Here is a 23,181-nt window from a genome sequence, read left to right on the forward strand (position 1 = left end):
ACAGAATATCATGAGTGGCTCTTAGGAATCAAATAGAGCTGAGTTCACATCCTGGTTCAGCTGAGTGACCTTGAACGAGCTGCTGACCCTCTGATCCCCATCTGCTTGTCTGTGAAATGGGTCCAAGAGTACGTGTCTCACAGAGTTGTTGTGAGGTTTAAGAGACTTTGTCCCATGGTAGAAAGAATGGCGGCTCTAGAGATTTGTATTTAGACCCAGGAGCACTCGGTGTTAGCTGTGTAAGGGCACCCCACAACCGATCAGCAAAGGGCTGCTCCCAGGGTCCAGGTGTCCTCATTCCAGAGCCGGGGCTCTTTCAGGACTTCACTTTCGGTGCTTTGTTCCTGGGGCTCTTGAACTGAGTCTGTCCTAAGAGGGCCCCAGGACCCGCTGGCCAGCCAGTGCTGTGTGGACACTGTGGGGCAAAGGAGAGAAAACACGCACTTCCTGTTGGGATTGGTTACCAGGCCCAGTGAACCAAGTACTGACACCTAGGGCAGAGCTCTGAATCCACAACCAGACCCATTCTGTGCCTTAGTTTCTCCATCTGTGAAAACGATGTGACTGACTTCTGCCTTAACCCTTTAAACTGTCACTTGGTCCATGACAACAGCTTCCTGCCTGGCTTCCCTGTTGCCCATGGGCCTGGCAGCTATGTCTTTTTCTCCGTTTCCCTGCCCTTCAGCTAGACCCCTGACCCATGCTTTCTCCCTGGAATGTGGGGTTTTAAGGACATTATGGCTGCCTGATGTGAGGATATGTAAACTTGGATGCAGGTTTTTCCATGTGCATGATGAATCACTGAAAGATAGTCTGAAGAGATGGAGAGAAATGAGGCAGAAATGTAAACAGAAGCAGGTAAGAAACCACTGAGCTCCAGAGGAAAAGACAGGGAGGCACTGACAATGCCCCACTTCTTGTTCTCAGTATCTCAGGCCTGTTTGCCCTATTCCATAAACACTGGCTGGCCAGGGGGTCCTGGGGCCCTCTTAGGACAGACTCAGTTCAAGAGCCCCAGGAACAAAGCACCGAAAGTGAAGTCCTGAAAGAGCCCCGGCTCTGGAATGAGGACACCTGGACCCTGGGAGCAGCCCTTTGCTGATTGGTTGTGGGGTGCCCTTACACAGCTAACACCGAGTGCTCCTGGGTCTAAATACAAATCTCTAGAGCCGCCATTCTTTCTACCATGGGACAAACTCTCTTAAACCTCACAACAACTCTGTGAGACACGTACTCTTGGACCCATTTCACAGACAAGCAGATGGGGACCAGAGGGTCAGCAGCTCGTTCAAGGTCACTCAGCTGAACCAGGATGTGAACTCAGCTCTATTTGATTCCTAAGAGCCACTCATGATATTCTGTCCCCTGCTTCATTTCCTCGTCTGTCAGATGGAAATGATAATGCCCATCTCACATGGATATTGTAGGGGCAGAAACAATAAAAAAAGAATAAATGGTCTGAAAAATTGAAGAAAACCCCTGCGATTGGGAATAATTTTGTTGGTGTTCCCCCATTGCAGCCCCGGGGCTTCGCTGAGCGGTACCCAGCATGGAGCTCCTCCTCGCCAACAGCAGGTGGGAAGGTCTGTCTTCATCCTGAGACAGGCTGACAGAGTGGGGCCCACTCCCCCAACCATCACCTCCCCATGCCCAGGAAGGAGTGGAGCTCATGCTGTGCCCTCTGTTGTTGGTGAGATGGGGTTGGGAGGAGGGTGCAGAACCTAGAATTTGCATCTCAGCAGGTTGAGGAGATGAATTCCATACACACACACACACACACACACACACACACACATCAAAAAACAAAACCAAAAAAACCCACCTTATTTTTGAAATATTTTTATTAGTGGATTCAGGTTTGCATGCCCGTTTCTGCCAGCGATATAAGATATCCCAATGGTGGGGGCTGTTTTATAATGGAGAGATGGGAAAGGAAACGTCAGTTCCCGAGCACCTACTATGTAATGGACAGCTGTTCTGGACAACATGACTGTTGGGCATCCTTGCAATGTAATATAGGTTTTATTGTACCCATTTTACAGACTGAGAATAGGACTCAGAAAGACTGCATTCCATGTGCTAGTTCTCATGGTGGTGGCAGGGCTGGTATTTTAACCCAGGTCTCTAAAGCCTGTCTTTCTACCATGGCCTACCATTGGAGGGGAGGCCATGGAATGGGTGTCAGAGACGTCCCTTTCCAGTCAAGCAGACTGGAAACCTGCTGGAAGCTATTTATGCAAAGGTCAGCAAGGAAGGAAGCAGAGTGGAGCTGGATGGGGCCCCCGGGCCGTGGGCCCACACCATCTGGCCAGCTGTCATCACCGGGTCTGAGACAGGACTGGCTGTGTTCTGCAGAGGCATCCTGGCTATCGCACAAGCTGGTGGGAGCCTGTGAAGGAACAGTCTGTCAGGTTTCACAGAGGTTCAGCCCAACTCGTTAGCTAGGGCAGATACCCGGGGCATGTTCCAAGGGGTGCAAGAGGTAGGCAGGAGACTCAGGAGCCATTTTCATGGCCAGTGGCTGAGCTGAGAGGGTTTCTGAGCAGTGGCAGAGGGAGAAGTGTCCACAAGCTTTGGTTGGCACTGGAGCCAGGAGGAGGGGAAAGAAAGAAAGCGGAAGTAGGACCTGAGGGCTCACTCAGCTCCTTGATGAAGGTGCCCTGGGCCAGCTCTTGAAGAAGTTGACTCTGCCTTAGTTCATGTGTTCATCTAAGCAGCCCTGTCAGTCCTGCAGTGGCCTCTGTGTTTAGAGAAGGTCCTAACATGATTCCTCCAGGAAGGATTTGACAGCAATAACCAAGCACCACCATGCGTGTTTTCTTGTCTCATGCTCTCAATAGTTTGGTGAGGGCTGCGAGGCAAGTCTCTTCACTTGGTGAATGGGGAAAGCAAGGCCTAGAGAAGGTAAGTTGCTTTTCCAGAGCTGCACAGGTGGTAAACAATGTTTATCTCAGCTGCTTCCACATCCAGTGGTCTGTGCACCATGGAAACATTAATAGAAAGCCAACTAGGTAGCCATATAGACCACCATTGAGTATGCATGCTACCGTCTCCCTCATTTTTGTCTTTCAGGGCTGTATCATGGAGCTAATTATTGTTGGTTAGACAAGTAATAATTAGCCAACATTTCCGCAGGATGGTTGATCAAATACCAATAGAACAAAGTCAGACCCAAATAGGTGCTCAGAATGTGTGTGGAGCCACCACTTCACCACCACACAGCTCTGGAGTGTGATTCTCAAATTCCTATCATAGTATGGCACATGTTCACTCTCACCTCAGCCACTGATTCCACATTACAGCAAACACAATTTTAGGCTTCGAGCTAACAATGGCTAGGTTTATGGATCCCCTTTTGAATGCCAAACCCTGAGTCAACAACTAGAGGTAGAGGCATTAAGACGGTCGTCAATATTATTTTTGTGAAAATTTGTGTGTATGAAACCCAACTTGCATTCACTTTAGAGAAAGAGGGATTCATTTGCTCAGGTAAGCAAAGCATGAGAAAGGCAGTCCCAGGGATGACCACAACCAGTGATTCACATTCCTCCAGGATTCATTCTGTCTTCTCCTTTCATGCCAGCTTTCTTCTGTTAGACTAGGTCCCTCCATTGGGGTGGGAATATGGCTGCAAGCAGCCATCAGACTCACCACATCTTAAGCTTAAACATTGGACACGGACTGTCCTTCTTGTCAGAGACCACTTATACCATTCACTCTTCCAAGGAGGTAGGATATGTAAGAAGATGGCAGCTCCTATTTGAACCACTTGGATAGAATTAGAGGAATGAACATACTGCAAAGAAGAGGGCTGGAGGAGGGAGGTCTGCCCTCTAGGTCACAAATAATACCCAGTCCTTGACCTGAAGGCACTTTCAGTCTAGTGGGAGATGTGGGCACAGACAAGTAAATCAGCAGCTGTAACACAAGAGCCTTGATCCAGCCGAGGGGCATCCATGTGGGTCTGGATTGCGTGGGGAGGGGCGTCAGGAAAACACTACAGGAGAGCTGAAGGACACTCAATGACTTGGAATCATCCAGGTGTCCAAGGGAGGAAGAGCTTTCCTGTCGGAACAGCCACATTAACAAAAATCCAGAAGAGTGTGAGAACCTGAGAAAGGCAAGTAGCTGAGTATTGTTGGGAGCCCAGGTACAAAAGGCAGGGCAGTAAGGAACTGATGCTAAGGATAGGAGTTTCTTCAAAAATATTTGTGGAGTTAGGATCTCAAGAGTCCTGAAAGGATTTGTTTAGAGCAGAATCAAAGAACAACCTGAACGAAGTATACGGGATGGGAAGTATTGGATAGCAAGTAACATGGTGGAAAATGTTGCCTTGAAAACTATCTGAAACGTGGTGCTGTTTTGGAGGATTTTCCTTTGGGAAGAGAGAAAAACATCTCAGATTGTCTCAGTAACTAATGAGCTTCCCGGTACATATAAAACCTCAGTAAATGCATTTATGAGAATGATGGTGAGATAGGCAAGGTTGATTACAGCGTAGTTTGTGACTAGTGATTACTAAGCTGACGTATTCTTTGGGTCATGCTTTTTTTTTAAACATGATTTTGAAAACGTAAAGGTGCCAAGCTTTCCCTTAGGATTCAAGGGAATGGTATGCGACCCAGAAATCGGATATGTGCTAAGCAATATGGAATGAGGTAAATATCAGACATTCGAAAGATTGGGACTGATATAGGATTTTCAGGTGCCAGCTTCAAGAAAATGAAATGAAATTTAATAAAGGCGAGTAGAAGTCAAGGGAGTGTAATGTATTAGAGAAAGTGAGAAATGAGGATTTTGTGGGAAGGAAGCGGATGAAGCAGGAAGAGCAGTTCTTTTAGCAGCGGAGCCTCCCCCTCTCCTCCTCTCCCTCTTGCTAAAAGGGGGGTTTGTTTTAGCTGAAATGACTATAAGGCAAATTTTGGTTTGGAAAAAGGATTTCTTTTGTGCTGACTTCCATCATAAAGTCAGGGATCTGCTGCATTAAAATAAAATCTCCTAATAGAATGGGTAGAAAACTTGATATCCTGTGGAAGGAAAGCTAGCAGCCCACTCAATGCCATGCTGGGCATGATTGTACACAAGCCATGCATCTCCTGCTGGGAGTTGTAGCTACTGCCCAGCAGTTCACATTTTTGTTGCAGCTGTTTTCCACACATTCTGAGGTTGCTGAAATCCCTCTCCCATCAATGACTGATCTTTAGCTCTTAGTCTAAGGGTTATTAACCTGGAGTCCAAGGACCTTTAGGGAACCAATGGCTGGGTTTCCATAGAGTCTATGAAACCTGAGATTATATACAAAATACTGTGTGTGAGTGTGTATGATTTTCTGTTAAAAGGCACCTGAATTATCAAACCAGTACATGACCCCCAGAAGGCTAAGACCCATTCCCTAGAACAAAGAGAGCTTTGCTACACTTAGAGACTTGCAGATTTGACCAGAGTAGCTCACATAACTGAGATGCACTTTCACACTTCAATAGCAGTTCTATGTCTAGCTATAAAAATTCATTAAGGACATATTGTAGTAATTCTATAAGAATCAGAAATTTAGAATTTATGTAGGATAAGGAGCACTATATACAAAACCAAAAAACCAAAGATTCTTCCCTTGGCAGGAAAGAACGTTATCAGATTCATGAAGTGCCCTTGTATTTATATTGCAACCCCCCAAATTAATTGTGATTTCAGTAAATGAAACCTTTATACTTCAAATTGGAAAATGTTGGCTCATTTTGGCTTCTAGGGGTAAGATGTAGCCCTTGGGCAGTGCAAATGTACTGTACTTTCATCCACTAACAAGAGCTTTTGAAATTGACAAGTAGGCGTAAGGATGTGCCCACATTATACAATATGTTTAACGGATCACAAATATTCACTTGCAATGGAGGAAGAGAAAATTCAGAGCACAGAGTTTCTTATGGAAAATCAACTTGGAGGAGGTGGGAGAGAGTGAGCAAGGATATTTATGGTAAAACATGGATGGATCAATAGCCAGCCAATGTTGATCAAATAAATTATCTTTTGGCGGAAAATAGTAGACACTGATTGAAGAATAATCATGCTGCATAAAAACAGCCAACAGAACTCACAATGGCCTGATTATATGATGAAGTAATTAATAGCTGGAGTTAGCAAAATATGCTCCAAAAAAGAGAAAAACTAGTTGCGGGGAGGAGGAGAACACACAGAGCAGATCTTCAAAATAAAAAACAATGGAGACAATTATTCAGGAAATTAAGGAAAAAAACTCACTTAGAGCTGAATTACCTGGATAATGGATAAAACTTCCTTCATGAGGAAGCCTCTGTCCTCTGCTCTTCTCTCTATGAATTCTACATTGAAGACATCGTCTATGTAGATTGCTTCAGAGATATCTTCTCTGTGTACAAATCCCAAATCTGTGTCTTCCGGGCTCTGTTCCCTTATATATACCCATAATCCCCCAGTCAGCATGCCCAAATTCAAAGCATCATTTTCACTCACCAAAATCAACTCCTTCTTCTCTTCTGGAAGTCCCTCTTTCTGTCCGTTGCTTCATCACCCCCATCTTCTTCACCCAGTATGAAACCTTAAATTTATCTTTTACTTTGCCTTATCTCCCATTTATGCATTCAAAATGCTTTCTTCATACATCCCTTAAATCATTCATTCATCCCTTCTTTTGTTCATTGCACAAGCATTTATGAACTGCTACATTCTGGAAACTGTGCTAGGTGCTGGAGACGGTCTTGTAAACAAACAATTTCAATTGAGTGTGATAAGTGTCATTACAGAGGCAAGCACAGCATGCTGGGGGAAAACATGAAGGACTCACCAAAGTAGCCTGGGGAGATGAGGAAAAGATTCTCAGAGAAGGTGGTGTCTGAAATCCTGAGGATGTGTGGGAACTAGGCAAGCAAAAGAGCAAGTAATAGCATTCCAGAAAAGGGCCTTTTACAGCATGCTGAGAAGTTTGGAGGACAGTGAAGAACCATTATAAAAGGAAGGAGGGGCCTAATGAGATTTGCAACTTGAACAGATGGCTACAGCTGTGCTGGGAGATGGAACTGAGTGGGCACGAATTAGGTCAGGGAGATGAGTTAGGAGACTGTTACTGGAATCCGAGCCAGAGGTGATGGCAGCCAATGAATATGAGTTTTACGGGAGAATGAAAAGAAGAAATTGTATTCACAGGCTGTAAGTAGGTAGAAACAACAGGACCTGGTGCCTGATTGGAAGCGGCAGTACGGCAGAGAAGGATCCAGGATGCAGGAATGGCTGCATAGTGGTATGACCCACTGACGTGGGGATTAAATGAGGAGAAACAGATTTGATAAAGAATGTAAGTTCAGCTTTGGGATGTGTGAATTTTTATTTCAGAGATGGAGCAGTTCTAGGGGATGATAAAACTGAGGGTATAGACTTGAGAGTGGTGAAGGTCATTAAAGATCAGAAGGTCAAGGGACCAAGGGGCAAGGATTTTGGATTAGTCATCTTGGGACCCCTAACATCACCTGTGAAGCTGGCCGGAAAACTGTGAGCCAGGTAATAAAGTCTACAGTGTTGAGGCAACTGGCTCAGATGTCAGCAGACAATGGCAGGAAGCAGCCGGAGAGGGTTTGATAGTCTGCTGAGGAAGGGACCATTACCTGAGGATAGCTGGGAAGACAGAATTATCCCTGGCTGATACAGCTCTGAGGATCATGCTTCTAAGACAACCCTTAGGAAAGAAACAGCATTATCCATAGGAGGTGGTGGGCACTGGTTTCCCCAGAAAACCTGCCTAGATGGATTCTATTCCTAAGGGACTCCTACCTAGATACGAGGTTGTTATTTCTCAGAACATCACCAACCAGATGATAATATATGTCATCACTTACTTGTTCCCACAAGACTTCTGCTCTGGCCACATGGGTCTACACATTGTCTGCTGAATGCACTTTGTATTTTCTTTTCTTTTTTTCTATTTTAAAGATTTTTATTGGGGAATTGGGAGAGGGAACAACATTGGGGAGTTGGGGAATTGGCGAAGGGGAACAGACAACTTGCTGTCCTTTTGTCCTTCAGTCTAGCTGTGGAGGACGTCACTTCACTGGCCCATGTTGGTATTGTGATCATTGCACTCTCCCCAGCTGAGGCAGATCAGTCGCCGGCCATTGGACGGCTGCTTGCAGAGGCTCATGGCAGCTCACGCTGGCTGCCGGCCACTCACAGTAGCTTACAGCAGCCCACTGCAGTCCCACTTGTAGCCTACGCCATCGCCTGCGACTCACGGCAGCCCAGCTCCAGGTCGAGCTGTTGTTCACCATCTTAGCTGTAGAGGGCATAGCGTCACTGGCCCATGTGGGATCCAAACCTCAGAGCTTGCGCTCCCAAGCCAACACTTAACCAACGAGCCACTTGGCCAGCCTGTAGTTTCTTCTTTCAGTGCTGCACTGTTTGTAACCTTCTTTTCCCCTCTTCTTCACCTCACTTACCCAAACCTTATGTATTCTTTTTTTTATTTTTTTAAATATTTTTATTGGGGGAATTGAGGGGATGGGAACAGTGCTGGGGAATTGGGGAAAGGGGAACAGACAAGTTGCTGTCCTTTTGTTCTTCAGTCTAGTTGTGGAGGACGTTGCTTCACTGGCCCAAGTTGGCACCATCATTGCGCTCTTCCCGGGCAAGGCAGATCAGTCGCCGGCTTCTGGACGGCCGCTCACGGAGGCTGCTGGCCACTCACGCTGGCTGCTGGCTGCTGGCCGCTCACGCTGGCTGCTGGCTACACACGGTAGCCCATGGCAACCCACTGCCACAGGGGCTGCAGCCTACGCCGTCGCCGGCAACTCATGGCAGCCCAGCTCCAGGTTGAGCTGTTGTTCAGCATCTTAGCTGTAGAGGGCAGTGTCACTGGCCCTCATATGTGGGATCCGAACCGCGGCCTCTGGCGTCCCAAGCCAGCTCTTAACCGTCGCACCACTCGGCCGGCCCAAACCTTATGTATTCTTAATGAGTACCTACCAAGTGATGATCATTCTCCCCCCTGACCACACTTCCTGTGGCACCTGTTCGATAACTATCAAATACTACCTATGAGGCACATGTATTGCAATCTCTTGGCAGACAGAGAATCAGACTTGTACTTTGTCAGTTTCTAGCACATTTTCATGTATACAATGCACATACATATATAGATGCATCAGGAATATTTGAAAAACTAGCTAGGTAATGCCTACTTGGAGATTACAGGGGCTGCAAAACTCTGGCCCGTGTGTTTCTTTTATAAAATTGGAATGATAGACAGTACATGGAACTCAAATTCCATGAAGCAAAAATATATAAGAGAGATGGTGCTGAATTTTTTTCCCTTTTAGCTCTTATAGCAATTGTTTTGAATTTGTTTGATTTGTCTAAGAACTGAAATTGGGAATGGCAGCTCAAGGGATTTTTCTGTACATCCAGAAAATGGAATTGAGTATTGATAGAGAGTAACTGCTTAAGAGAGGAGAAAGAGGAGATTGTAGTGCTCAAGATTTTCTTTTTTTTATAGCAGCATTAAAAAAAAAGTGAAGATAAATGAGGTCAAGTGGCAAGTGTCTGAAACTGTTGGACATAAGCCCCTGTGGACACTGATGGACAGTGTTTATATGACTGCTGGACCATCGATAGATAGATAATGTGCATCAGTGGCCAATGTTCCAGGAAGTTTAAGGAGATGAATGGAAGTTGCACAGCAACCCACGAGCCTTCCTAGGAAGGCAATACTCCTTCAGAGCGCCATCTGCCTGTCTGCCTGTTCTCTAATCTTTACATCAAACTGCCTTCCTTTCCTCATTTTTATGATGGTTATCTGAATAATACTCTAGCCTGGACTTGGGCCAGGACATCTAGAGATAGGATAATCCTGAATTATTTTTCCCTTTAGGTAATGATTTCTAAAATTTGTTAGATGGCTAGAGATCCTTGAATTTCTGTTTTCTTGAATAGTCATCAAAGGTGGTTGGTTACCTGTGGACGCTGACAGCAGCAGCAGCCCCCAAGCTCTCATCAGTCAGAACCTTAGAACTGCAAGAGGCTCATCAACTGACCTCCCCCCACTCATCTCCTTATCTCCAGCATTGCTAACTGGGCACTGGCTCCATGCAGTAGGGTGTCTGGTTTATGGAATCTGATTCAACTCAGCAAGAAGCAGATACAAACGCATTCCTAGGGTAGAGGGCTTGCTTGGCTTGGGCTGGTCTTAGGCTGAGGGAACTAGAGAAATGTATCCTATGGTTCTTGAAACTCCAGAATTTCAGGAGGTCACAACCATCCAGTCCATAACAAGGTGTACTGCTAGTACCTGCCTCATCTACTTGTATTGAGGGTTAAAGGAGATGTGTTGAAAGAACTTAGCAGTGTTTGGCACATAAGGAACACTTGATAAATGCTGGTTGTAAAGAAGCCAAAGAGATCTAAACGTGACAGGGAATGACAGAGGCCAAAATCTCCTCCTGTCTCACAAAGCAGTTTTAATTATCTCACTTGAAAGGCAGTATAGTAGGTGGTTAAGGGCGTGAACTATGGTGCTAGATCACCTCAGTTCAAATTCTATCTCTGTCACTTACTAGCTGTGTGACCCTAGGCAAGTGACAACCTCCCAGTGCCTCAGTTTTATCATCTTTAAAAGAGGATAATAAATAAAATAATAGTTCCTACCCTGTTGGGTTGTGGAAATTTGATGAGTTAATACATGTAAAACACTTGAAACAGTGCCTGGAACATCTTAAATTATATGTAAGTATTAGCTGTGGTTGTTATTATTATTATTATTATTAAATGATGAGTGGCTTAGGACATATAGGAACTTCAAAGTCTTTGAGGTCCTTCCCAGTTTCATGAATCAGCCTGAGTTTGCAGTGCAAATGTCTGTTTACGTGTTTGCTTTCTTCATTGGACTGTGAATTCTTGAAGAGGAGGGAAACTCTTATTCATCTCTGTGTAGCACAGTATCTTATTACGCTATGACATTTATGACACATAGATACCTGACATTTACTAGGTGCCAAACACATTCAGTCATGTTGGTCTATGTAGGTAGGGGGTGGGTAGGTGAAAGATGAGGAAAGGGCCCCAAGAGTATCACACTATATAACCACAAACACAAACTACAAACATTGTTATCCAGGAGAAATCAGGTCAATATTTCACCTGAGTTTTAACACCAGAAAAAGCCCAAGGAGGATGTGTGGAAAGAAAGAGAAAATTATGACCTGCTTGCATATGTTTTACTATTATTATTACTACTCTATGGTTTTGTGCATGTGTTGTGTGTTTATTTTGGTGTGCGTGGGAAATGGGGTGCCAGTCCATTCCCCTTCACAAGACTAGAGCTCAAGAGAAATTGCCACAGACCAGAATCTGTAAGCTATGAATTTGGCCATGAGGGCTTCCAGGTCACTGTCAGCATGTGTGATCTGCGTCATGCCAAGCTCCTTTGGGTAAAAAGCAATGTTTGTAACTCCTTTAGCCTCAAACGCCTATCACATACTCATACTGTGTCCATAGATGCTCAGTAACCATGTATAAATGTAATTGAGTTTCTGAAGTCCAAGAAGCACTCCCCTACTACACCATTTGTCCAGCCATATCTTCCTCCCCCATCATCCACCTTATAAACAACATGTAAACATTTCCCAGGCACCTTCTTCCTCCACTGCATTTTGTCTCTCAAAAACTTCAAGTGCCATTTGGAAAACAGAATTTTAGAAATTTTCTCAGACCCTGCAGTCTGGTTTTCTGACCTGAGGCAGGTCCCTAATTTCTCTCCCCAGCTCCATCGCCCCTCTCCCTCAGTGACCGTTTTCTGAGTCCCCATTAGGCACATAGCAGTTCTGGAAAATATTCCATGTCCCCTTCTCTTAAATGCCATGCTCCTGGACACCATATTCCCTCTAGAGACTGAACACTGGAGAGAGATGGAAAAGTACTTTGAAAGTGTGTGTGTGAGGAAAATGCTAAGTGTTCTGTCTGATCGCTTCAGGGAGAAGTTCGCTTCTCTAGAAACTTGACTAGACAGAATGTGAGGGGAAAAAATGAAAAGGCAGAAATGTGTTAAGCTTGGCTGAATAATGACCAGCAGGGTGAAAAGATAAGATAACCACCTACTCACAGGATTTCTATCCTCAAGCCCCAGACGACTGACAATCACCACCACTGAAACTGCTTAATAGAGGGTATGCTAAAAAAGCAACTTTACAGCCACTTTGAGGAAACAGGATAGGGAAGTTTGTGAAACAGAGAAGATGCCTAAGCATGCGGGACACCACCTCCATCTTGGACAATAACCAAGATGAGAGGCTCTTATTCATGATCATTCAATTAAAACAGATTCAGTGATTAATGACAAAGTTGGTGTCAACAGTCACAACAGCCGTGAGTATATACCAAGTATTTTGTGGGAAGCAATTTGCAGAAGGATATCTCACTTAATCCTCATGTCATCCTTTTACAGATCAGAAAATCAAGGCTTAACAAGGTGATTTTCCCAATGTTATCCAGCTACAAGTGGCAGAGCTCTGACTCAAGCTAGGACAGTCTAACGGCAAGATTGCTACTCTCCTATATTGTGACATACCTGATCAATTGAAATGGACCACCTTTGCACACTGTTTCTGTTACCTTCAGAATGCCTAGGTATGGATTGGGTAAAGCTCATAGGCAGGGAGGGAGAAAGAGTACTGAAAAGATCCTTGGCCTCATTAGCTGAAGACAGGAGCCTAATCCACGTAGTACCAGTTACCAGCTGTGTGACCTCAGGCAGAGCCCTTCACTCCTCTTTTCTCAATTGCCACACCCCTAAAATGGGAGTGATTGTAACTGCGGGGACCTCACTGGGCTGTTGTGAGGGTAAAATGAAATAACTCTGTAAACAGAAGTGCCCAGTGTCAACACAAAGGATTATTGGCTCTTCCTATCCTTCAGGTATTAGAAATTGTTACTAGTCAACTGGGAATATGAAACATGGTCAGTTGTCTGCCAACCGGTGCTATAGTTAATTCTGGCTCCTCTCTTACTCTCCCTTCTCCAAAACTTAAGACATATGCTAATTGCCTTTCCAATAGATTTTGTTTTCCTTTGGGAGAGAGGAAATAGACCAAGATTCCCCAAAATTAATCTCATAATTCCATTCTCAGCAATAAATAAAATGGGGTTCCTGATCACTGCCCTGCCCATCCCACAGGTAGTTGGGAAACTCTTTTGTTGTTGTTGTTGTTGTTGTTGTTGTTGTTTTTAAGATTTTACTGGGGAATTGATGAAGGGGAACAGTGTTGGGGAATTGGGGAAGGGGGACAGCCAAGTTGTTGTCCTTCAATCTTAGTTGTGGAGGGCGCAGCTAGCTCAGCTCCAAGTCCAGTTGCCATCCGGTCACCTGGTGGCAGCTCGCGGCCGCTCAGCTCAAGGTGTCATGTTCAATCTTAGTTGTGGGTGGGCATAGCCCACCATTCCATGCAGGAGTTGAACTGGCAACCTTGTTGCTAAGAGCACACGCTCTAACTATTGAGCCATCTGGCCACCCGTTGGCAGCTCAGGGCAGCTCACCTCAAGGTGCTGTGTTCAATCTTAGTTGCGGATGGGTGTAGTCCACCATCCCATGCAGGAGTCGAACTGGCAACCTTGTTGTTAGGAGCATGTGCTCTCATCAGCTGAGCCATCCTGCCACCTGTTGGCAGCTCAGTGGCAGCTCAGCCCACTGGCCCATGTGGGAATTGAACCGGCAACCCTGTTGCTCAGAGCCCATGCTGTTAACCAACTGAGCCACTCAGCCGGCTCAGGGAAACTCTTGAATGGTCATGAATGGGACTGCATTTCATAAATGGTAAAAAGGGCTGTCCAGAGAGAAGAAATCTCAATCAGAGGGCTCCATGCTTGAGGGATGGATTCTTGGAAAGCTATTAATAATCAATCTACATACGTGGCCAGAATCTAAAGGTGATTCTGGGGAGAGGAGCTGGGTCAGTCTCCAAAATGGAAAAGTAGAAACCAGCCATGTTGAATCTGAACTTATGAAAGCTTTAGAACCAGAATCAGCCATCTTTCTTTGGACCATGAGCTTGTATCATGGGTTATTGCTAGGTCATGTCTACTTCCTGCCCCTATTCGCCTCTCCCTCCCTGCTAATCTCTCCTGGACCCCAGGACAAATGATAAGTAGAGTAGATTATGATCCCAGGGAATTGTATAAATGGGAGAGGAAGGAATTTATTCAAGAGCATTTCCACCTGTGTTGAAACTGTACAGGAAACTGGTGAATTCAGGCTGCCTGTCCTCACCTTCTACTGTGCACACAATTCTTTGGCCTCCTTCAATTTCAGTTTCCCCTTGGTTCAGCTTCCTGCTCCTGTATGAATGCGTGATGGTTCAAGCCAACCTCACTCTCCCAAGTGCTGGTGAAACAGAGAGATGTACCACATGGCCATGCCACCATGGGGCTCATAGGACAATAAGGATGAGAGAAAGAGATTGTGGATACTGGATGCCAAGTGGTTGCTACAAACTGGAAATGGGACAGGCTCAGGGGAGGAAGAGGCCCTGTGAGTGAAGTCACTTGGGAAGGTTTCTGGAGGACATGGGACCTCAGCTCTGCCTTAGAGGCAGGACTTACATAACAAATGTGTTACAGTCCTTTGTTGTTGGGTTTTTGTTTTTTTTAATTGGTTTCAGGTGGACAAAATAATGCAATAGTTATCCTTTTCACCCCTTACAAAGTGACAACCCCCTCCCCATCTACCGCCCCCACCCCCGATATTATACATATCTATTACAATTCCATTGACTCCATTCCCACACTCTATTCTACATCCCATGACTATATATGTATTAAATTATAATTGACATATAATATTATTCAACAGCAGCTTCAGATGTATAGTGCAGTAGTCAAGCCTCTACACCGTCCATGTTGTTGGGTTTTTAAGGGTTGTTTTGGTTGTTGGGTTTTGTTTTTGTTGTTTTTTTTGGTAAATAAAATTTTAAAGACAATTTTAAAAATGCAATCTGCTGAAAGAGCAGGAAGCAAAAGGGAAAAAATTGGGAAAATAACCCTCTTGGAGACATTCCTTCACTTGCTCAGTGCTGGATTACCCAAAAGCATCAGCTAAGTAGGGTTGTCCCGCTAAAAAAATTAGGAAAAAAATTGAAATAATTTGAGACTTAAAAAAAAATCTCATCATGGAAGCTTAATTGAAGTTGTTACACTTATCGTATGGGTTTGTTTGGGGTAAGAGTATGCATAGGCCTTGGAATCACACCACTGCAGTCAAATCCTGGCTCTGTTACTTACTAGCTGGGTAACCTTGTGCAGAATCACTTAACTTCTAATAGTCTGTTTCCTCACCTGCAAAATAGAAATGCTAATAGTACCTCCTAGGGTTCTGGGAAAGATTAAGTGAGCTATTTGTGTAAAGCACAGTGTCTGACTTAGAGGAATTCTTGCTTATGGGTCGGGGTGCATCACAAGGTCTTCAGAACTTAGAGGAGCTAAAAGCTTCATCCAGCTCTGACTGCCCCCTTCAACAGCAGCATCAGAACCTCCTTCCTTTCTCATATAGTTCCCTCAAACCTCCCATGAGTGAGAAATAAACACTCATGTCCTTATATATGTTTCCAGACTTTATGCTTGTCCAGTAAATATATTTTCAGTCCAAATATCACTTGCCCCTTTGGGACTTTTCAGCTGATAAACATCCCTTCTGTAAGGTAGCGTTTCCCCCCGATCCCCACCCAGAGCATCCATGCATGGGCAGCTGCTCTGTTAGGCGCTGTGACGACTCCACTAAGGCCAGACATGGCTGTGACCTCATCTGGACCCTGATGACCAGTTCGTCATCTACTAAAAAAAGAGTTCAGCCTGATTGTTTTGGGATGCCTGACCTCAGAGTGTATGGAGTTTTGCACGTGCATAAAGGAGCCTTCTCTTCCGTTCTGCCCTTGTGCAACTTTGGTTCCCCCATGGACTGAATTCATGATGAGACTGGGCCATAATGTGGTCACACTGGGCCTCATTGTTTCTTCCTCCAAACCCTCAGAGTTGAGTGGGACAAGAATGTCCCCACTTTCTTCCTGAAAGAAGCCTGATTTAAGCATCTTCCAAACTCCAACATCATGATGTCATTCCTCCACCCAACCCCATTTGCTGTCTCCTGACTTGACTGATAGAGAAGCCATTTGAGGAAGGCTCCAGGAGCAAAGGATGTGGCTGGGCCAGGGGAATGAGGGGTTATCAGCAGTCAGTCCTCCTTATCTCCTCTTTTCTTAAGAGCCTTTATTAGGCAGCGCCTCCTCTTATCTCTTGGCGGCATCTCCTGATGGAATGCACAGGCAAGGGTCCTCGGAGAGCACCCGCTCACCAGGAGCAGGCCCCAGCCAGATCTGCTGATCTTCATGGCTGAGCTCCATCCTTCCTTTCAGGCTGTCCTCCTGCTTCCCTCCTGCCGTCACCATAGCAACACAGTGGTATAAAAAATAAAAGAGCTAAGGCATCTAAATATAGTCTGAGTCTCAACACTTCCAGCATGGAGCCTAAAACGTAGGGGGTGACAGAACTATCCAAAGGATGAGCGGCAGCCAGGAAGGAGGATGAGTCAAGGAAGGGTCGAGGGGAGAATGGAAGGACAAGGAACCGTCATTTACAGAGCCTGGGGCCCGTGTCTTCTCATGTAGCCCCCACATACCACCCGCTGTGGATGCTCTCTGCTCCGTGTTACTGCTGAAGACACAGAAACTCAAAGAGGCTCGGAACGTGGCCAAGGTCACACAGCTATAAGCAAAAGAGCTCAGATTTTAACTCACATTTCCAGGACTCCAGAGTTTATGTGTTTTTCCCACCATACAACATATACAGCTGTAGGCAAGATAGTTTGCTGGGAATGCTGGCTTTTGTGGGAAGGTCAAATAAGCCGGGGCCAGATCTCCACTAAACTACTGGATGAGACTAGGCCTAGTGAGTTGGGGACAGGCAGAGAAGGCTTCTCCTAAGGGCCAGGAGGAGGCGGCATGTTGGTAAGACTGGATGATGAGATGCAGTGTGAGTGGGGGGCCCTTAGAATATCCTAAAATGGAGCTTAAACCAGTGCCAAAAAGGGCACGATTAGAAGCTCTAAACCAGAGAACGCTCACTGGGGACTCATACGAACACTCCTGCCCTCATTTATTCGTTCAACAAATATTTTTTATTAAGCATCTGACACATGCTTAACTCTGGAGATACAGAAACATTAAAACTAATACAGCCTCAGTCCTTGTAGAGCTTAGGACAGTGGAAAAGACAAACAAGGAAATAATTACACACTTGATTGGTTCCTTACAACTGTGACATGGTCTGTAAGTACAAAGCAGAAGAACATCATCTCCTTGGTGGTATCAGTGGAAGGGAAATACATAAGCTCTTACAAATGAAAAAATCCACTTGGTCAATTTTAAAGGTAATGTGCATTTTCAAGGTGAATAGAAAGACTATGCTAGTATCTTAGCCTGGACCATGGGCCTGTGTTATCAGTGCACCCTGTAAACACAGTCCCTGCCTTGTATCTTCATAATAATCATGAAGTCCATCTGATAGCCATGCACACAAGGCTTTCACAACCCAACAAGCCAGACCCCAATGCGATCTGACAGTCAGGAAATGTATTATGGCTTCTTCCTATAGCCCTTGCTGTCAGTGGCCTAGAACCGAGTGTTTGACACGTAGAAAGGTGAGTCAGGCGAGGGCACTGGCTCTTTAGGGTTAGCAGGAGCAGCGCTGAGAAGCGCCTGTGACGTAAGCAGGAGCAGTCGGGGCAAGAGTAGTCATTGAAGTTGTGAATTTCTGTGGATCCAAAGCTTTTCCAAACTACCTACAAGGCAGCAAATATGGGGGCTGCTGTATGAACGAGCTAGAATTAGATAATATAATGTGTGTGGAGCCCTTTAGCTCTTCAGAGAAATGCTGTCTAAATACATAGTGTTCACATCAAAGACGATGATACAGTGCTCTATTTATAGTGCTCTGCCACCCTCCTGCCAGCTCTTTCCCAGGGATGTGGCACAGATGAATGGGCAAGATCTCGGGAATGTGCTTTGAAATCCTTGATTAAAGGCCCTCCAGGCAGATGTAGAATTTTAAAAGGATTATGTTATTGGCGCTGTCCTTATGTTTTCTTTTACCACCCTGGAATGTCACTGCCTTTCTTTTCTTTTTTTTTATTGTTAGTTTCAGGTGTACAGAACAATGCAATAGTTACCCTTTTCACCCTCACAAAGTAACAACCCCCCTCTCCCCATCCACTGCCCTCCCACCCCCGATATCATGCTTATCTATTACAATTCCATTGAATCCGTTCCCGCACTCTACTCCATGTCCCGAGGTTATATGTATATATAATTATAGTTGACATACAGTATTATTCAACATCAGTTTCAGAAATACAATGCGGTGGTCAGGCCTCTACATCAACTATGAAGTGGACTCCCCAAAAGGGCATTGGTCCATCTGGCCCCCTAAGAAATGCTTACAACGTTATTGATTGTATTCCTCGGACTATCTTTTTCTATCCCTGAGGCCATATTGCAATTACCAATTTGTATTGTCTCATCCCTTCCCCTCTCCTTCATCCCCACCCCCTCCCAACTAACAACCCTCAGTTCTTCCTCTGTGTCTCTGAGACTATCTCCATCCACTTCTCCCATCCATTCAGTTCCTTAGAATCCACGTATAAGTGAGATCATATGATATTTGTCTTTCTCTGACTGACTTATTTCACTTAGCATAATGTTCTCTAGTTCCATCCATATTGTTGCAAAAGGTACTACTTCCTTCTTCTTTATAGCTGAATAATACTCCATTGTGTAAATGTACCAAAGTTTCTTAATTCAGTCATCTACCGATGGGCATTTTGGTTGTTTCCAAGTCTTAGCTATTGTGAATAACGCCGCAATGAACATAGGGGTGCATATATTTTTTTGGATTAATGTCTTGGGATTTTTTGGATAAATACCTAAGAGTGGGATTGCTGGGTCGTAAGGTAGTTCCATTTTCAGATTTTTGAGGTGCCTCCATACTGATTTCCATAATGGCTGCACCAGCCTGCAGTCCCACCAGCAGTGCACCAGGGTTCCCTTTTCCCCACAGCCTCGCCAGCATTTGTTGTTTGTTGATTTATTGATGATAGCCATTCTGACCGGGGTGAGGTGGTATCTCATTGTGGTTTTAATTTGCATTTCCCTAATGCTAAGTGATGTTGAACTGCCTTTCATTTCAGGTGAACGACTCCGCCTGACTGTTGCATGCTCTGAATGTCATCGGAAAGGCGGCCGCCCACAACGCGCAGTATAAACAATCATGATTTTAACTGAGGGTCCAGGGCGTTCTGGGCTGGCTATTGCCTCTCGGTGGAACCCTGGCTTTCCCAAACTCATTTTATTTCCACCATTAGGACAGGAGTGTGTAAATGTCGTGCTCAAAATGAGTATTTTCTGGCCCTGCACAGGGTTGAGAGGTGACAAATGGAGGAAGGGCAGATGTGTTATGAGAGGGAAACAGACCCTTTCTACCACCTCACCAGCCTGGCGGACAGAGTAAGGGAGCAGAGCTCAGGAGAAGTCACTGAGGTGGGGGCAGGATGGGAAAGAAGCTTGAGAAATCAGCATTGGGACACAAAATCAGGTTCTTGCATCACTGGGAAATGGAAAGGATGTGGATGGGAGTGTGTATCTGTCAACATGAGAACTAGGATCAGGCTTAAAAGGAAGTGAACTCACTGCTGCTCCCACCCACTTGATCTCGCACAGAGACCTCCTCCTCCAAGGTTGAGGAGCCTTTTGTAGGACAAATTAGTATCATTGGTTCTTGCATACATACTCCCTTATGGAGATCAGACAGAACCCTTGAAGGCCCTTATCTAACCAATGGGATGAAAATATGCAAATAAACTGCCTCTGCAACCACCTCTGAGCTTCCACCCTAGGAAAGAACACAGAGCAGTGCTGGATAGTAGAGAAGGTTAGTCTCTGAAAGGCATGCAGCTAACATTAGGGCAGCAGGTGCAGGGGAAAGATAATCCCCATTTCCAAACAGACTTCCTAAGACAGGCCAAGGTCAATGCACAGTGAGATGAAAATGAGGAATGGCGTTGAGGAAATGCAAGCCCTCTCCAGGCATACCCCTCTATCTGTAATTCTTCCTCAGGCAAGACCGTGGAGTTCAAACAGTCCCCTGCTTGGTTCCAAACCAGCACTTGTCAATCTCCCAACTATCTTGCCCTCTTGGGACCCTATCCTGGAAACTAGGGAAAGAATAATCCTTTTATTGGTTGTTCTAGTTATAACTTAAACAGCAGACCATCATCAAATTAAGTGACATTTATGACTGCTTATTTTTTAATGTTTACATATTTTATTGAAATATAATTGACATGTTACATTATATTAGTTTCAGGTATACAACATAATGATTTGATTTATGTACATATTGTGAAATATGTACACCAGAATAAGTCTAGTTAACGTCCATCACCACGCAGTTACAAATTTTTTTTGTGATAAGAATTTTTAAGATGTATATTAGCAACTCTCAAATATGCAATACAGTATTATTAACTATAGTCACCATGCTGTACATTACATCCCAGAACTTATAACTGGAAATTTGTACCTTGTGACCCCTTTCACCCATTTTGCTTCACCCCACCCCCGCCATGCCCTGTCTCTGGCAACCACCAATCAGTTCTCTGTATCTATGAGTTTGTTTTTTTCCCCCCACATGTAAGTGAGATCATATGGTATTTGTCTTTCTCTATATGACTTCTTATTATATGCCAGTTACTGTGCTACAAGTTTTACTTGCATTGTCTCATGTAATCATCTCAAAATCCTATGAGATAGGTTTAATTATTGCACCCATCTTCATATAAGGAAACTGAGGCTCATATAGATTAAGTTATTTGCCAGAAGTCCTGAAACTCTTAGATGCTGAATCAAGATATCCCTAACCCTAGGGCCCATGCTCTTCTTCACTAAGTGACAGAACAGATAATTATTTTCATGGCATCAGTCACCAGAAGGAACAGTGGAAAATATGCTTAACTGAAGCCATGACTGAATAGTGGAAGTGACAGCAGAGCCAGGTTGGTTCTGGCCAAGGTGACTCCTTTTATGTATGTTTTGAAGGCCAGAGGAGCTTAGATTTGTTTGGGATAGGAGAGAGGGGCGATTAAAGTGATCACTTTGTAAGGGTAGCCCAATATTAGCACTCTGAAGTGAGTAATGTGGGTAAGGATGGAGTCAGCGAGTCCAGCCCTGGGTCTGCCACAGCACTCTTACCAGTATAATTCCATGTTAAGTGTTAAGTTAGGGTCTGCAGTCAGTGATTGGGGCAAATTCTGGCTTCACCACTTAGCAGCATTCATTAATCATTCACTCATTCATTGAACAAGCACATATTGGGTGCTGTCTATGTGCCAGAGATTGTTCAAGTGCTGGTAAATGAGACAGTCATGGTTTCTGCTCTCAAGGAGTTTGTGTTCTGGTGAGGAAACAGATCATACACAGATAAACACAGACAAACAAACAAATAAGATAAAACACGACAGGGTGATTTGATGGAGAGCAGCTGGGGAGCCAATCAGATTGGTTGGACAAGGAAGTAACATGTAAGCTGAGACATTTGAAAAGGACCTGGAGATAAGAATACCTGGAGAAGGAAAGCTCCAGGCCAAGGAAACAGCTAGTACAAAGGCCCTGAAGCAGGAATGAGGTGGCTGCATTTGAGGAAACGGCGAGAAGGCAAACCTAGCTGGGGCAGTGGATGGAGGGACCGTGTTAGGATGGGGGGAGCTGGGGGCCAGCAGGGCTGAGCTTTGCAGGCTCCATCAGGTTCGCGGTGTGGCTCCTGGACCAGCAGCATCAGCGTTACCAGGGAACTTGATCAAAATGCAAATTCTCGGGTCCCACCCAGACCCCCTGATTCAGAAACCCTGGTGATGGGGTCCAGCATTCTGTGTTTCATCAGGCCTTCTAGATGATTGTGAATATGCTAAAGTTTCAGAACTCCTGGGCTAGTTTACATAGTTTTAATTTTATTCTAAGTGCAATGGGAACCTACTGAGGGTTTCAGTGGGGGGCAGGAGGGTGGGGATGGTGGCATGTTATGATTTTTCTTTAAAGAATTTTAAAAAGCACTCTGGCTGTTGAGAGGGAAAAGGACTATGACAGGACAAGAGATATGGAAGCAGAGCCAGATGAGGTGGCTATTGCAAGGGTCCTGGCCAGAGGTGACAGTGGTTAGAGCAGGGTGGTGTGGCCAACAGGAGAGATGGACCATACCTGACAAGGCCAGGGAGGCAGAAGCTAGGGCCACAGAGAACTGGCTGCCAACTGTTCAAAGCACAGTTCAAAGGCAATGTCCTTAGAGAAGACATTCCACCCTCCTTATCTCCGCCCTATTGTCTAAAAATAGAGAGATCTGCCTATCAAAAGAAGGTGGGTGCTTCCTTTGGTGAGGAGGAGGGGCAGGTGAAGAGTGGAGGATGTGATGAAGGGGTGGATTCTGAAAGGCTGAGAAAGTTGGCTGGTTTCCTGAAAGGCTTAAAGGGTTTGCTCTGAAGGGTGAAGTAGGAACCCTACTTACATCACACTCTCTCTCTCTCTCTCTCTCTCTCTCTCTCTCTCTCTCTCTCTCTCTGATGAGTAAGACCTGCAATTTCCAAAAACAAGGGTTGTGGGGTTTTGCTCATCTCACTACTCACAAAAATCCCAAGAAAGAAATAAGGCCTCTCATCCCCCTTGTTAGGCTCAGAAAGGGTAAATGCTTAGAGAAGGCCACAGGCAAGCAGCAGCAGCAGAACTCACACTCAGGCCTTTTGCCCTCTAGCCTAACATCCTCTCCACGATACCACAGGCACCAAATGACCAGTAGAGTGGGTTAGGATTGAGTGAAGTGAGTCATGCAAGTGCAGGTTTGGGTCCTGTCTTTACGTAAAATTTTGATATTTTGTCTGTCCTGGATTTTTTGCATTAATTCTGATTTTTGAAAATATTGCACTAAAATAGTATTTGTTGTAATTACTGAGTTGTTTGGTGTGCCCTTAAGTTTTGCACATATGCCTCTCTCACCTCACCCTGGTTCTGGCCCTGGATCTATTCCTGTCTCTATCAGCCTCTTCCGTTGACCATTGGGAGAACTGCAGACCTTTAAACACAAAGC

The 23,181-nt window shown here is 45.0% G+C and overlaps 1 protein-coding gene across 6 annotated transcripts in view; it reads left to right on the forward strand.

The window, feature by feature from the left end:
- Positions 1–23,181, forward strand: part of SLC8A3 (solute carrier family 8 member A3) — a 149,085-nt gene that overhangs the window by 85,842 nt on the left and 40,062 nt on the right. The gene's annotated exons all lie outside the window — the stretch shown is intronic.

This window comes from Hipposideros armiger, unplaced genomic scaffold, assembly GCF_001890085.2.
Source record: "Hipposideros armiger isolate ML-2016 unplaced genomic scaffold, ASM189008v1 scaffold_59, whole genome shotgun sequence".
Classification (NCBI taxonomy): domain Eukaryota; kingdom Metazoa; phylum Chordata; class Mammalia; order Chiroptera; family Hipposideridae; genus Hipposideros; species Hipposideros armiger.